The sequence below is a fragment of the Neovison vison genome, chromosome 2, assembly GCF_020171115.1.
Source record: "Neovison vison isolate M4711 chromosome 2, ASM_NN_V1, whole genome shotgun sequence".
NCBI lineage: Eukaryota > Metazoa > Chordata > Mammalia > Carnivora > Mustelidae > Neogale > Neogale vison.
Genome location: NC_058092.1, coordinates 228,385,152 through 228,400,717, shown reverse-complemented (window position 1 = coordinate 228,400,717; position 15,566 = coordinate 228,385,152). Strand labels below are relative to the sequence as shown.

Genomic DNA, 15,566 nt, shown 5'->3' with positions numbered 1-15,566 from the left:
AAGGTTTCTGTCCTCCCAGCCCAGGATGGGCAGCCAGAGAAGAGGGGCAGGGGGAGCCCATGTTGGTGTCTGTATCTGTCCGGCTAGATGTCAGGCACACACGTCCCTGCCTCTCCTAGTCTTTGTTTTCCTCTTGGACGTGACACGGAGGAGTGAGGCCACCTTCAGGGCCTCAGCTGCCCTGAGAGAGGAAGACGGGATGGCTTCCGCCTTCTATTACCATGGTGGGTGCGGGCGACTCGTGACAGGAGCCATTCCGGGCCTCTATATGAGGCAGATGGACAGATTTCTAGGACTTAGAAGGAGGCTACATCCCTACTCAGTGGCCCCAGAGAGAGGGCTGCCAAGCAGAGCGGGGTGTGGATGAGGTTCTGGAAGCAAGGGCCATGGCAGCCCAACACACACTCAGGCTGCGTTGGCCCCATTGACCTGAACACATGGGCAAAATGGGCTTGAACCTCAGAGGAGCTGGAATATTCTGAACCAGTGAGAGGAGAGCAGAGGGAGTGTGCTTAGCGTGTATGTGTATGTGTGTGTGTGTGTGGTGTGAGGGGATTCACTATGACCAGAGTCCTCCCCCGTCCCCTGTTCCACAGGTGGTTCCTCCTCACGAATATTGTTTCTTCTTCCAGCCTGACAAACTGAGAGAATCAAACTTTTGGGGTCCCCATTGCAAAGGCCAAAATGTCCGTAGTCCTTATTGTGTGAGTTAGAGACAAAGAGACAGCCTCTTCACACCCCCCAATAAAAACCCTAGCGCAGACATACCACCTGAGGTGTTCTGTTTTGTTTTGTTTTGTTTTCTCTCTCACACAGAAGTCCAGAGGCAGGCGTTCCAGGGCTGGTGTGCTGTCCCAGAGTAATCAGAGACCCAGACTCCTTCTGCCTTCTTGCTCCACGATTGGTAGTAGCTTTCATCCCTAAGTTTGCCTCTGCTTCAAAAGGATTGTTGGAGCTCCAGACATCACACCTGCATTCCAGGCAAGGAAAAGAGGAAGAGAGAAGAGCAAAAACGTGCATTCCAGCTTTCTATTCTCCAAGATATCGTACCCAGTAACCTCTGCTCACATTTCGTTGACCAGAATTTCATTACTTGGGTGCAGGGGAGTCTGGGAAATGTGGTTTTTCGAGCTGGGTGCATGGTCACCTGGACTTAAACAGGAGTTCCGTTTCTAAGGAAGAACAGGAGAATGAAGTTTGGTGGGCACCTAGCAATTTCTGCCTCACTTAGCACGGCAGTCAAGGCCTTGAATGAATTTTCACACCAGCGAGCTCATTCTGTTCCTTCTTCCTGCTCAGCAGGCATGTCTTGCAGATGGGTCAGCAGGGAAAGTCCATCATTTGGCCGTTAGGTTTGGCTGCCCTGACTGACATGCACCTCCTGAACAAGCCCGAGCTTTCTGCCTTCCGGCGCAGCACTTTGCTGCTTCCAAGGCAGCATCTGGAAACCCATGTAAAGGGCAGAGCCGCTAATGGCTCTCACTCTGTTCCCCAGTGAGCAGTGCAGTCTCCATCCCACTGCCCTGGAACTGCCCACTGAGAAGACCCTGAGTTTGCACATGCTTGCACGTGCATGCACACACCCCTCAAAGAAAGAAACCTCTTCTAGTGTTAGTATCTTCTCACCTGGAGCAGGATACACAGGTAAGCGGCTTCCCATAACATGGGCCGATCTCCGTAGGACCTGAGCCCAGAGGAGGGGTGCAGGTGGCGTGCTATTCAATCCCTGCAGGCCCCCCACAGGCCCCTGCGTCACCCTTCCAGCTGCACAACCTCACAAATCAAATATCACGTCTAATTCTTAAAGCTGTTTTCATGACAGCGGTTTTCCATTTAATCCCCAGAGCTAACAATATGTAATCAGTTTTCCTTAACAAATGACCTCCTTTTACTTCATTAGTTCATAATTAATTTGCTAGCATGTAACCAAGATAATGAACACTGCAGATTAGGGACAGGAATACTGATTAAAATCTGAGCTGTTTCCCTAATTTTCCTTGCAATTTAATTCATTGGTGGTGGTTGGTGATTGGTGGGTTTGGTTGAAAAAATTCAAGTGGAGGCCAGACGAAAAGGTCTTGCTACAGAGCGCTCTACTCTGTTGATGACTCCCGTTTTAGATAATTTTGCTTTCTCGTCCTAAGGTACAGAGGTACGAAGTCAGACAATCAAGTGGCAGCTGAACACGGTTAATGGAGACTTGAAATTCTTCCGAGCCCTTCCGCTCAGGAGGCAGGTAGGGCAGAGGAGAGGCACTGGGCTGCACGAGAGCCTTCCTGACCCGTGAGCATCGTCTCGCCAGCGGTTTGGGGCTGTGGTGTACAAATCCCACACACTCCTTTCTCTTGTTTGCTCCCCGAAAAGCTCCAGGCTGGGCATGGTGGAGAGGGGCCACCGTGATGAGCAAACAGCCCTGGAGAAGTGAGAGAGGCTGCACCCCGCCTGCCTGCTGAGAACACCCATGCAGACGTTGGCCAGTGCCTGGGGGCTGGGCTCTCTCACATGCCTCACACATGCGATCGGCCGGGTAAGCCAGCTGCTAGGACACGAACCTGAAGGAGCCCTTATTCTCGGGCCCCGGCATTTGGTGCCCTCACTCCCTGCTGGTTTCACCCAGCCCTGTACCCCAGCTTGCTTAGCCTCTGTTTCAAGCTTACTCCCTGTCCCGCCCTGCACTACTCATTTTTAAATGTGTTACCTCATTTAATTCCCGCTGTCCTAGCGATATGGGTGCCATCGGTGTCTGCGTTCCTACAGATGAAGACGGCGGGGCTTAGAGAGGGAGGAACTTGTCCAAAGTCACGAGGCTGGAAAGGCACAGTTCGATTAGAATCCTGGCTGTCTGGCTGTAGGTCCTACTCTCTGCTAAGCAGGACCCCAGATGTCCCACGGAGAGAAATAGGCGGATCTGGACATCATCTCCCCATGGGCTGCTTGCTCAGCCTGTAATGGCTGGGGATTTCCCTGGAGAGGGGCCCAGGAAGGGACAGCAAGCCAGGTGCAACGCAGCTTGGGAATGTGGCCCTGGGGGTAGGGGTGTGTGTGTGTGCGCCCGTGGAGGGGGGCGGTGCAAGGCCAAAGGAAGGGGCAGAGAATCATCCTTGCCCTCAGTCTGCTCAGGTCGGTGGACCGTGCTGGTAGAGACAGACCTGCTTTCACCCTGGCCTCCTGCAGCCTCGCAATCTTAAATCCGGAATTCCTTTGTGTTCGGCTCCTCCTCTGGGTGTCCACAGCTGGAGCCCTTCCCCGGGGACAGAGGATGGAGTGGGCATGCTCAGTGCGGCTCATGCGGTGGCCCACTCCACGTCTTGGAGGCTGACGGCAGGGCAGCTTTCTGGGAATTCTTCTGGGGCACCCCCGCCTCCCCAGCCCAAGGAGCACTTGCTCTTTGGGAGAGGAAAGCTGGGGGCAGGGATCCCTTGGGCCATGAACAGTACTTCGAGGGAGCCCGCCCAGACCCCGCTGCCCACAGTAAGGCGAGAGCCAGAACAGCAGCAGATCTGAAAGACTGTGATCTATAATTTATATCCAGCTCCTTCCAGAAAGGACTGGCGGCTGCCTGCCAGGGGATTTGTAACTGTGGGTTTTGCTTTGATGAAGCTAACGGGATTTCAGGTGGTCCCTCGGGTTAGGTGGTACTGAATGAAGACTGTCTGTGAAGCATATTAACTTCTCTATCTTCACACCGCCCCAGCAGAGTCAGAATAATTCTCTCCTTGTGGCAGATGGGGAAACTGAGGTTCAGAGGGTGACATGACTTGCCCAAGGTCCCACACCTGGGGAAGGCAGGATGTAAGTCTGGGTCTCTTTGATTTGGGCATCACCCAACACTGTTTCCTAGGGAGCAGATGTTGATATCATTTAAAATCTCTGACCGAAATTTCTTCGGTGCCTATAGGCATTTTAGGTACCACCCAGCTCTGCATGTTGCCCAGATAATTCTAGCCACCCACAGAGCTCTGGCCCCTGTCTCCTTGGGGACATTTCCACCTAAAACCTGGGTCTTGGTGAGTCCTAAATAGTGGCTTTCATTATGTAGAGTAAGGAGGAACCGGGGTAAGATTTGACATCTGTGTACTTTGTACTCACAGACCTGGCGGTCAGGAGATCGCCTCCCCTCCTCTCCAATCAAGGAATTGTAGACGATGAGATCCTTAAGGATATGGCTCTGAGGGGCGCCTGGGCGTGGGCCTTCAGTCCGGTCATGATCTCAGTGTTAGATATCATGATCTCATGACGGAGTGTTCACTAGGCTCCCTGCTCGGTGGGGAGCCTGCTTCTCCCTCTGGCCCTCCCCCGACTTGCGTGTATGCTCTCCATGCTCTCTTTCAAATAAGTAAAATCCTTTTTTCTTTCTTCTTCTTCTTATTTTTTTTTAAAGAACATGGCTCTGAAGTCAGATTGCCTGGTCTCCGTGTCGGCTCTACTGTTGAGGGATGGGTTTGTCAGCTTGGGTGGCCTTAACAAAGCACAGACTGGGTGCCTTGAACCTAAAGATGTATTCTGTCCCAGTTCTGGCGGCTGGAAGTTCAAGTGTCAGCAGGATTGGATTCTTCTGAGGTCCCTCTCCTTGGCCTGAGATGGCCACCTTCTCGCCATGTTTTTAGGTGGCCTCTCCTCTGTGCACGTCCCCTCCTCTTCTCATAAGGACCCTCACCTCTTGGCCCTTATTGGATTGGGGCTATCCCCTTAGGACTACATTTAATCTTAGTTATCCCCTTGAAGACCTCGTTTCCAGCTATAGTCCATGGGGGGGGTGAAGGCTTCACATACCTATTTTGGAGGAACTCTGTCCCGTCCATCGTCGGTGAAGAGGGGCAGGAGTCTTGCCAAGCCTCAGTGACACGAGGTTAAGAAAAGAGACTCTAATGTGGAGCTGTTGAGGGAGCTAAAGAGGTAGCACACGGGATGACACATGGCCTGTAGCAAGAGCTCAGTGGGCGGGGGGCCAGCCCTGTCCTCTTCAGTATCTCCCCCGGTATCACTACTGCATTATCTCTGCCAGTCTGGAGGGAATTACGAGGACCCAGGGGGCTGCTGGGTTCAGGCCTCTAATCTCAAATAGTCCTGCTTGTCATTCTTGGCTCAGGCTTGCGGTCACAGAGGACCAGAGCAGCAAGGATCTTGAGCTTTGATACCAAATGCTGATTTTTTCCAAATGGAAAGACTGAGGCTGAGTAAGTGGCTCACCTCGGGTCAGAATATTGGTGCCCTGGTGCTGTTCTGGTGTTCCCATGGCTTTTTGACCCATCTCAGGGACCCCTGAGGGTATCCCCTCCTTGTTGGAGCCACCATGAACTATCTGGACAATTCAGTTAGGTTCCCCCCTGCCCCTCATGTTTTAATGCTGATTTCCCTCCTGTCTGGACCAAGCACCTGCCACACAGTGAACAAAGAAAAGCCTTTAATTAATTACCAGTGCCCTACACATGGGTGCCCGGCCCAGCCCCGGTCCACAGACCCAGCGTCCCAGCTCCTGGTGTGAGGACAGCAAATCCTTCCAAGGGCAGCCTGACATCTCCTTGCCTTGTCCCATCCAGGCATCTGTGTCTCCCCAGGAATTTGGATGGAAGTATTAATAATCCACCAGGTTTCAGTGGGAAGGGCATAGTGACTCACTTGTTTTGACAGTACAATATCTCCAGTTAAAAATAATGCAAATGTGAAAAAAACAGAAGTCTCAACAGGGCCTGGCAGCTCGGTTGATTTCTGACCAAACATCCACCCCTTCCCTCTTCCTTTCAGCAGAACCCCAGCTGTGCTCAGCGGGTGCTGTGTTCTCAGCCTGTCTTGCGTCAAGTCTGGGCACATGACCCAGTTCTGGTCAATGGGACTTGAGGGAAGTCTCCTGGGGACTTTATTTAGATGGGAAGGCCCCTGCCCCCCAACTTTGGGTCTTGGAATGCAGTTGTTTGTGGGAAGTGATGGCTGCGGCAGCTCCCCTACAACCTGAAGGTCAAGGTCAGAACGGATGCTCAGAGGATGGACTGGGAGCCTGGATGTCACAGAGCCATGAACCCACCGCAGAACCTCCTGCCTCCAGCTTCTGAACTGAGGTGTAACCTCTGTTGTCTGAGCCGGGTTTGCTCAGGTGTTCTTGCAGCCAAAGTCATCCCAAGCAAAGCTAAGTTAGTGATGAAGCCCAGGCCAGGTACAGCCAAGGGAAGGCATCTGTTCCTCCTCAAGGGTAGAGGAGTTCGTAAGGACCCTGGATACATTTCTCCATCCTGATGTCTCACCTTGTGACGAGTGCTCACATAGTTGCCCCACAGCCCCCTGTTTCCTGTCCCCCTCCCCACCTGCATGCAGCAGACTAGTGGGCACCACCCTGAGAGGTGAAGGGACGGTCATTCCCCCCTTCTCCAGCTTCAATCAGTCGCCTCTGCTTTCCCATGACTGTTTCTCCACCACCATCTCCTTGGCTCACCCTGGTTCTGGACTTCAGTTTTCCTTACAGATCCAAGAAGCAGCTACTGAGGACTACACATGTTGCAGGCCATAGATGCCCTACGCTGGACCCTTCCACGTACAGATTTGGATCCATGGGCCCCCAAGCCGGTCACAGTGTTCACCAGATTTTGCAGATGGGAAAAGGCGGAGCTGCAGGAGGCCAGGTGACACGCCAAGGTCCTGTGGCCAGGTATTACACCTAGGTCTCTTTCTGCTCATTTTCCCCTTTAAGATGGGGCAGGGTTGGGAATCTAATGTCATTGGTGAGGCTGGTGACCTCATTGGTGACCCAGCATAGAGGCTGAGTGGATTCAGATGTGGCTAGGCATGGCTGGGCGTGGGCGTGGGGCAAGGTGGGGGCTGATGGCCTAAGGAATTTGCTGAGATGAGAAGTTATCTAAGGAGAGAGTCAGCAAGATGAGCTCAGCTCAGGACTGACTGGGGTACAGGGGATTGGGCTACGGAGGTTGCTCTGAGCCTGAGTGCAGTTTGCGATCTAGCAGTCTGGGAGGCATGGGTGGCATTTCAAGTAAGGACCATGTCAGGTTGGCCACACTACAGCTCGGGGGCCTGTGGGAACTGTGTGGGGAGAGAGCCCTCAGCAGGGCCTGGTGGCAGGCCAGGACTGGAGAGAGGCTGATGTACCAATGGGCAGGTCCAGCCTCCGGGTAGGGTAGGTGTGCAGTGGGGGCTGTGTGATCCCCCAGACTTCTGTGGCCCCCACATTTGAAGGCTTTGCCTTGTAGGAAAACTGTAGACAGCCTCTCCTGCCGGCTTCCTCAGTCCAGGAGTTGGCAAATCTGACCCACCACCTGCTTTTGTGTGGCTTATGAAATAAGAATGGCTTTTAAATTTTTAAGTGGTTAGGTTTTAAGTATTTATTCAAGTACCTGTACAATGTACCCCGTTTTTCCTCTTGGCCTACAAAGTCTAGACGTAGGCCTTGACAGAGTTTCCTGGCCCGTACTGTGGTCCAAGAGTCCAGCCGCAGGGACAGCTGGCTGCCAGTGGAGAGGCCTGGCTTTGCCCATGTCTTGGTCCCGAGAGTGGGATGCTGGGCTTCCTTGGCTTCCGGCTCAGCGTACCGACATGCCCCCACGTCTTCCCTGAGGCCCCCCAAGTAGAGAGCGGTAGGTCTGGGAGAGGGTGCCAAGCTCTACGAGCAAGGCCCAGGGCTCCAGCCGTCCCACAGAAGCCGTTCCGGGGCCATCGGGGCCCCTAGCGGCCGCTGTTGTTGGGGGCAGGTGTGTTCCTGCCGACTGAGCAGCATCTTACTGATAAAACCTAATGAGCTGCATTTAACCACAACATGGCCCTGCCATGTGGCTTCCCCCCCAGGGCTGCCCATCTGTTGGCCTTGGGAGACCACTCTGTGCAGCTGGAACCTCCCCCACCATTGAATCAGGAGAGAGCTGAGGTCCCTCAAGCCAGGCCCAGCACATAGGCCAGCAAATCTCTGTGCTTAGCCTGTGCCAGCTCCTGGCCACCTTCCAGGGCCTCAGTGACATCGCCAGATGGTGGCTAACGAAGGTGAAAGCTCCCGGGGAAGGCCTGGGCACAGAGGAGCGTGGGAAGGCCAATGGAACAGAAGGCACCCTGACCCCGGTGGTGGGAAGGGCTCCAGGTGTGGCCTGACTTTGCTTGGGGTGACCAACTTTTATTCCCGACCCCTTGCCAGCGGCCCTTCCTTTTCTCTTCCCATCCCTGTCTCCAGGGACCTGCCCGTTGGACGCTTATACATTGCAGAGGACAAGCCAAGGCAAGGCCTTAGCGGATATGTGGAGTCCACAGGCCAGGCCCGCGTGTTCTGGGAGGTTCACTGCTCTGTGGTCTTCTCACCTGCAGAGGTCCTAGCAGACCGAGCCCTTCCTTCTTCCTGGGGTGAAGGCTTGGGCCTCACACATCTGGGATCTCTGTGGTTCATCGTGTGCCCCTGCAAGCCGCAGGCTGGCCTGTTCAGGTAAAATAATTCGGCCTAACGTAATCAGAGCAGTGACTGATGTTCACATCATCCCCTGATGCTTCCAAGTGTTGTGCTAGAGAGGCCCGTTCACAACAAGTCCTGTCCCCACCTGGGCCAGGGTTGCCTTCTCCCGTCTGGAACCCCAGAGGGGCAGGTGGGCGGGGCCAGATGGGAGAACGGGGAGGGATTAGGGCAGATCCAGCTCCACATAATGGAGAAAATATTGTTATAAAACAGTCCAAGCCAACTCCTGGATGCCTGTGGCGTGCTTCCCCCGGCTGTGAGGAAGTGAATGTGGGCCGGAGGCAGGAGGGCACCACAGGATGTGCTGGTCCGTTAGGAAAGCGAGCCATGGTGGACAGGCCCGGGGCCTCGTGGCTGTTAGGTGGCTGGAGCTGAGAAAGCTGCGGGGGTCCGCGCAGCAGGGCAGGAGTTCTTTCTGACGTGGCAGGGCAGCCGGTAATGAAAAAGGACCCCGAGCATCCTGGTAGGCGTCGGCTGTTGGAATGGCTGAGGTTCTTTTCGGGAGTGGGCCCATCCGAGAGTTAATTTTAAGCTTGTTTTGCGGATCTATCTGCCCTTCCTCTTTCCAGATCACCCGTGCAAACTGCTGCCTTCTCAAGGCCCGGGGTGGGTCTGTGGCCCGTGGTTGGACAGGCTCACCTGAGCACACAGAACCAGCCAGGAGACTGGGAGCAGAACACAGGAATTCAGAGGAGGCAGGATGAGAAGGAGAGTGACCCCGGGCATGTAACACTTTGGGAATGTAATGCTTTGGGGGAGGCACAGGGTTGGGGTGTGGGAGGTGGCTCTGAGGCAGTGTTGTCTAGATCTTTAGAGGCAGAGAGACCCCGGGTGACCCGTGGGCTAGAGCCACTCTAGAAAACTGAACAGAGCCCTGAGCCCACAGTGGGGGGATGATGGCTTTGCTCTGTGGCACGCCGACCCATTTCCCTGGCAATTTGCCAGTCAGATGTCTGTGTCTCTATCTCTCTGGCTTTGGAAGCAAAGATCAGATTCTACAGCCCAGGGCTTTGTCAGGCAGAGCAGAGCTTTGAAAGGGCCTCGGTCATCCCTCTGGGTAAGGGAAGGAGCTGGGCATTTGGGGAATCTGCTGATTTTGTCTCACTGCTGGGGAGTCAATGGCAGAAATGACAAGTCCAAAGAATCGTAAAAGCTTTAAGACAATGGGGATGGGAATCTGCCTGGGTGGGCTCCAGCCTCCTTGACCCAGGACCCCTGCAGAGGCGGACATGGTTCTGGAGCCCGGCTTCCCCAGGCCTTCCCCTGGCTCTGCTTAGCCCTGCTCTGGTGGAGGTGAGGCAGTGGGGAGAGAGGCTGGCCCCAGAGCCACTTTCCTGCTGTGGGCTTGGTGCTTTCTGGCTGGAGAAGGTCTTGCTTGACTAGGGCCTCCAGGGCCAAAGAAGGTGGAGCAAAAACCCAGATGCACCCTCTCAGTTTTGACTGGACAAGGAGCTGGGCTTGCTGGGGAGGCACCATGCTGGGCGGGACCCAGGGCAGACTAGTTTGCGGGAATGGCCGTAGCAGCAGGCACCCCAGCTCATGCTCTTCTTACACTGTGACATTGACCTCCATCGTGCAGGGAAACCTGTGTTCCACCCTGGTGACCAGCTCCAGCAATGAACTGTGATGAAGTGACTTCTGAGGCTCGGTTGTAAAAGGTCATCCAGCTTCTGCCCAGTTCTCTCTTTTGGGGCGTGCACCTGTGGAGCCCTGAGCCCCCAGGTAAGATGTTTTAGTTACACGGAAGACACCACATTGGGGAGAGCATGTGGCAAGACTGTGGAGAGAGAGAGAGAAGCTCAAGGAGCCTGAACCACCACGGTGGCCCAGCAGAGCAGTGGACCTGAGAGGGAGTGAGCCTTCAGGGGGGCCCAGCGCCATCGTCCATGTCTCCCCCACCGGACGCTGAATGCAGCAGAAGAGCTCCCCACCCAGCCCCACCAACACTCCAGCTTTAGAGGCAGAAGAAACATGTGGCTGTTCTAAGCTCACAGAGTTTTAGGCTCTTTGTTACGCAGCTGTAACTGACTGATACAGGGGCAGGAGGAGGTCATGACTGCATAATAAGTAGCAATTTTGCCAAATATTTTACAGGCACGAACTCATTCCATTTCCGCAAGAGAAAGGTAAACACCGCTGCTGGCCTGCCTTTAAAGATGCAGACACTGGGAGTCACAGGAATGAAGTAGGTGGACACAGGACACCTGCCCGGTGACAGGATCAAGACTGGGACCCAGAGCTGAGCTGGAGCCAAAGCTGTGTCCCCTGGTGGTACCTCCCAGTTCTGGAATTCTACCCCCAGCTCTGCTGCAAGCTGATTGGCCAGCCTGTAACAAGGCTGTGTTCTCACCTGGGCAACAGAGACTCCCAGCCTTGTACCTGTGGCCTGGCCCGACCTCTTCCTTTGGATGCATGAGGCTGGCCCCTGTGGGCCTATAAACTTGGGCCTTTTTAGGCCAGTGCAGCGGGACCCAAGGACACTTGTGAGGAGGGGCTCCCCAGCAACAGTGGCAGTGGGAGAAAATTGTGCTCTGGACCATGGAGCTTTTGGCAAGGGAGCTAAGAAGTCATCTCTTTTGAGGTGCCTGGGTAGCTCAGCTAAGCATCCAACTCTTGATTTCGTCTCAGAACATAATCTTAGGGTTGTGAGATCAAGCCCTGTGTCCGCACGCCCAGCATGGAACCTGCTTAAGATTCTCCCTCTCCCTGTACCCCTCCCCTGCCTCGAAAAAGAAGAAGAAGAATCTGTTTCTCAATGTCTAGCATTTACCCGGTACGGAGCACTGCTCTAAGGGTTTTGTGTAGCCCTAATTAATTGTTACAGCAGCCCTGTGAGGTAGAGACCTGGTGGTAGGGATAAGAAAATGGAGACACAAAGAGCTTACTGAATTCGCCCAAAGTTACGTGGCTAGTGACGGCTGGGACTGGTATTGGGATCCATCAGTTTGGTGGAAGAATCCCGCGTGGAGTGGTGTTAAAACAGCTCTATTCTCGGGCTGGTCCAAGCAGATTCTGTGCTGTGTTTTCTTTCCTCTTCACATCTCTTGTTCCTTGATTGGAATCTCTTAGAAAACAGGGAGACATGGGCTGGCACCAAAAGGGGAGATGGGGTGCTCTGGGCTTCTGTCTGGTCCCTGGGATGCATTCAGTGAATAGCCCTTCCCAGCCCAATGAGAAGACAGAGGTCTGAAATGTCCCCGGAGAGATCTTCCCATCTGAGCAGGCTCCAAGTCTCCGCAGTGCCTGTTGCCATGACAAACAGCCATTACCCAGAGCCAAGCAGATCCTTCCAGAACCCCCGCGCCACCCGTTACCTTGTGACCCAGCCCAGTAAATAGGCTGAGCTTTGAAGATGTGAAGTCTCATTAACCTGCGTCTGAGCTCAGTGTTTGGCGTCACCTTGGAGAGGCACATGCCCGTGCTCCCGCTCTGGACCTGGAAGTAGCTTTCCTCTCACCCCGCCGTTCTGGAGGGAGACAGTGCAGTGTTCAGATGCTCACGGCCCCTCAGCCTTGTACCTTCTTATCGCAGCCCTTCCAGGTTTCGGTATGCCCGTTTTTCAGTTGAGGAAATTCAGATGAGATGCAGAGAAAATATGTAGCTTACCACAAGGCCACAGAGGTTATCAGAGCCTGGGCATTTAACCTCCACGGAGTACTTGTTTGTGTCATATTTGGGTCTGTGTCGGCGTTGAGCCTCTTCCCAGCTGCCGTCATACCCTTCTTCCTGCTCTGGCTCCTCTGAGCAGCTGTGCCTACCTCCCCGAGGGATTGGGCCCTTCGTACCTCTGCCCCCCACTTTGGATCCTCTATGCCTTCAGTCAGGCAACGGCCATTTGTCCTGGACCACACCTTTCAGTCCACTGAATGAATATGGAAAGAGAAGGGAAAGAAAGGAGACCAGGTCAAGTGTGAGCCTGGCTGGGGCCATAGCCATGATGGTTGGCAGGCTCGTGGGAAGGGAAAAGGCCCCAGCGATGGGGCAGCTGGCAACGCCAACTGAAGGGTCACTATTTAGGGCCCAGCATCAAGCTCTGGACAGTCTAGGAAGCAAGCTCCCACTTTGAGAGAAGTAGCTGGAAAAACTCAAGCAGTGTTAGGTCCCCAGCAAAGCAGACAGAGGCGTCAGAGCTGGGCTCCTGATCTGTGGGGCAACAAAGTGCTGGGAGGGAAACTGAGGCAGGAACCTTGTCCTCCATGCTAGCCCAACCCAGGGGTCCACATACAGGGTTCTGACCCCTCGCATGACCTGGCCGTGCAGCCTTAGGCCTGGGGACGGTAGAACTTCATCCCAGTTCCAGGGGCCATTACTAAAGCTGTTGAGACTGCCTGTTTGGATGGTCCCAGACCTGGATAGTGCTGGGTCCGCAGGTGGGCGTGTGCATTCCAGCTCAGGGGGCTGGAAGAGAAAATCGGGTGAGAAGAGGTGAAGGTGGCGCCTCTCAGCCTCCCATCTCCCCTGCCATAGGATCCTGCATGCACAGAGCTCAGCCTCCAGACCTCTGGGGTGTGCTCTCCAAGGATCCTTAGGATTGGTGTCACCGAGGGCTTAGGAGAGAAGGACCTGGTACTCTGATTGTAGAACTTTATACTAAAATGTTGATGAATAGTTGTGCTTTAGAAAAAGGGCCTGAGGACCTCAAAGAGGCCCTTCTTGTTGTGGTGTGGGGGTGGTGGGGTTGACTAAGCTGGGGGTGCCGTATATGCCAGTGCGGGGGTCAGCCGTGCCGGGGGGTCAGCCATGCCAGGGGTCAGCCGTGCCGGCGGGGGCGGGGGGCAGTCCAGCTGTGCTGGGGTCCGTTTGTGGAGGGGGTCAACCAGGCCAGGGTCCGGTGTGCTGGGGATCAGCTGTGCTGGGGTCTGGCTGTGCCGGGCATCAGCTGTGCTGGCGATCAGCTGTGCCGGGGGGTCAGCCCTGCTGGCCTCTGCCTACAGCTGTGGCCGCCTCCATTCCACCAGCTTCATTCCACCTAATGACTGCTGGGCACCTGCCCGGGAAGATAGATGGCTGCTGTCACTCAGGCAGGTATGCGACCCAGAGGCACAGACTATGGGCCACAAGGGCAAAGGCGCAGTTGCAGTCAGGTTGGGAGCCGGTTTGGGGTTTCCGGGAGGACGGGGGCTCCAGCCTGCACGCTCCTGAGAAATGCAGTTGCTGCTCTGTCCTCCCTGCCATTTCCTCATCACTTCCTTCCTGGAAGCCGGCCAGCTCTCCCTGCCAGGACCGCGGGCAGCGTGGGCTGTCCTGCAGCTCCTCTGCTCCCCCACTCCCTGCCCCCAGGGATGAGAAGGGAGGCGCCTCAGTCCCACGTGACCCAAGTGCTGGCTCCGGCCTTCTGTCTTTAGCCTGATGTCATCATTACAGTCCTCAGGGGAGGAGGAGGAGGAGGAGGAAGAAGAAGGGGAGGGAGGAGGAGGGGGGGGGGAGGAAGAGGAGGAAGGGTCATTGATTCCCATGGGGCACCGTGGTGGGAGAAATCCCTTCCCACTGAGCTATGGAACTTGAGTGACCAACAGGTTCAGTTTTCCTGGGACCAAGGGGGTGCTAGGAGGTGGGACTTTGAGTTTTGAAACCGAGAAAGTTCTGGCAAGTTGGGATGAGTTCACCCTGTGTGGAAAGTGGGGTTGGATGGGGCTGGAGGCAGTGCCTTATTACCCTGGGAAAAAAGGGTCTGCTTCCCTTGTTCCCTGGGGGATTCCCTCCAGGAATGCAGCTTTTCAGTCCCCCGGCTATGTGAACCCAGGTATGGCTCCTGGGGGGATGAGGTCTTGTCTTTTCTTTCTTGTCTTGTCTTTTCCTCCACACTGGGTAAACCTCTGGTGAATTCCATGTTCTAAGAATTGGTGCACTTGGAATCTTGGCAGTGCCCTGAGAATGAGATTGCCCCATTTCACTGGCACTTTCCCATCCCTGGGTGGTGGCCCAGAGCCTATCCCTGAGAGCGGAAGGTCCTAACCCGAGAAGCAGAGGCACTGTCAAGTCCAAGGGTAAAGGTGGGAAGTGAGGGGTCAAGGACATCTGAGAACATGAGACAAAGCCAGGGTCAGGACTGTGTTTGAGACTCACGTTGATGACTGTCTGGTTTGTAAAAGTCACTGTCACCCCCCAAGACATCAGATTGCCCACGGAGTCGGTGCTAGAGCATACGACAGGGAAGAACTGGATTAGTGACGTCTTTGACACTAGCTTTGCGGGGGATGCCGCAGGGCAGCAGGGCTGGGTCCTGGGGAACGTGGTCAGCTGGGGAGGCCTCATGTGGCCTCTGTCCCCTAGAACCAGCTGCCTGCTCCCCTGAAGCTGCACTGAGGATTTCCAGCTCCCTGGCCTGGAACCTCTGCGCCTGCCCACTAGTGGCTCTTCTGGAAGACGCAGCCCAGCTGCCCACCCCCCAGATGAGCCCTTCTGCTCATTCCTTCACAGGGAACATGCGGAAGGTCTGAGACCTCAGGCAGAGACACAAAGGCACACAAACGAGCTTACCAGGCACACAAACAAGCTTCAACTTTACTCAAAAACAAGCAAACAAACAAAACCCCCCAAATAAAAAAAAAAACTTAAAAAAAAAACACAACCACCCAAAACCCCTCCCCCCAAAAGCAGATTTCTGGTTTGCTTCAGTGAAGAGGAAGTTTTCTGTAACTTCTCAAATCTTTCAGGTCCCAGTGCTGGCTCTTCTCCCCATGAGGCACCTACAGCCCCAGACCCACCCCGGCGAAGGGTTTCCCTGTATGCCGTCGGCATCAACGACATTCAGCTTTTGCATAGCTGATTCCTGCCAACCTTCTCCTCTCCCCATTTCCAACCCCAAGAAACTGCAGAGATTAATTAGAGAGGAGCTCTCTGCAAGAAGGCAACCACACCGAGTCTCTTGAGAGCCCAGGGCCTTTGTCTAATTCAGCTGTGTGTTCCATAAATACGGATGGAGTGTGCCAGGCGTTCTTCTGGTGGTACAGAAGAGCGCTTACGGGCCCGGGCTCTGGAGCAGGACTGCCTGGGTTCTTCCCTCAGCCACACCACTTATAAGTTGTAGGACCTTGGGCAAGTTAATTAACCTCCTCGAGCCTTTGGGATAATAATATTAGCTACGTCGTAGGGTTTTAAGGATTAATTTTTTTAAAAAAAGATTTTA

The 15,566-nt window shown here is 54.6% G+C and overlaps 1 long non-coding RNA gene across 1 annotated transcript; it reads left to right on the top strand.

Moving 5' to 3' along the window:
* Positions 1-1,332: 1,332 nt before the first annotated feature.
* LOC122899032 lies at positions 1,333-6,608 on the top strand. The gene is made up of 4 exons (XR_006383090.1): positions 1,333-1,644; positions 2,145-2,236; positions 2,365-2,527; positions 6,446-6,608. It is a non-coding gene; the product is annotated as an uncharacterized LOC122899032 (long non-coding RNA).
* The last annotated feature ends 8,958 nt before the right edge of the window (positions 6,609-15,566 follow it).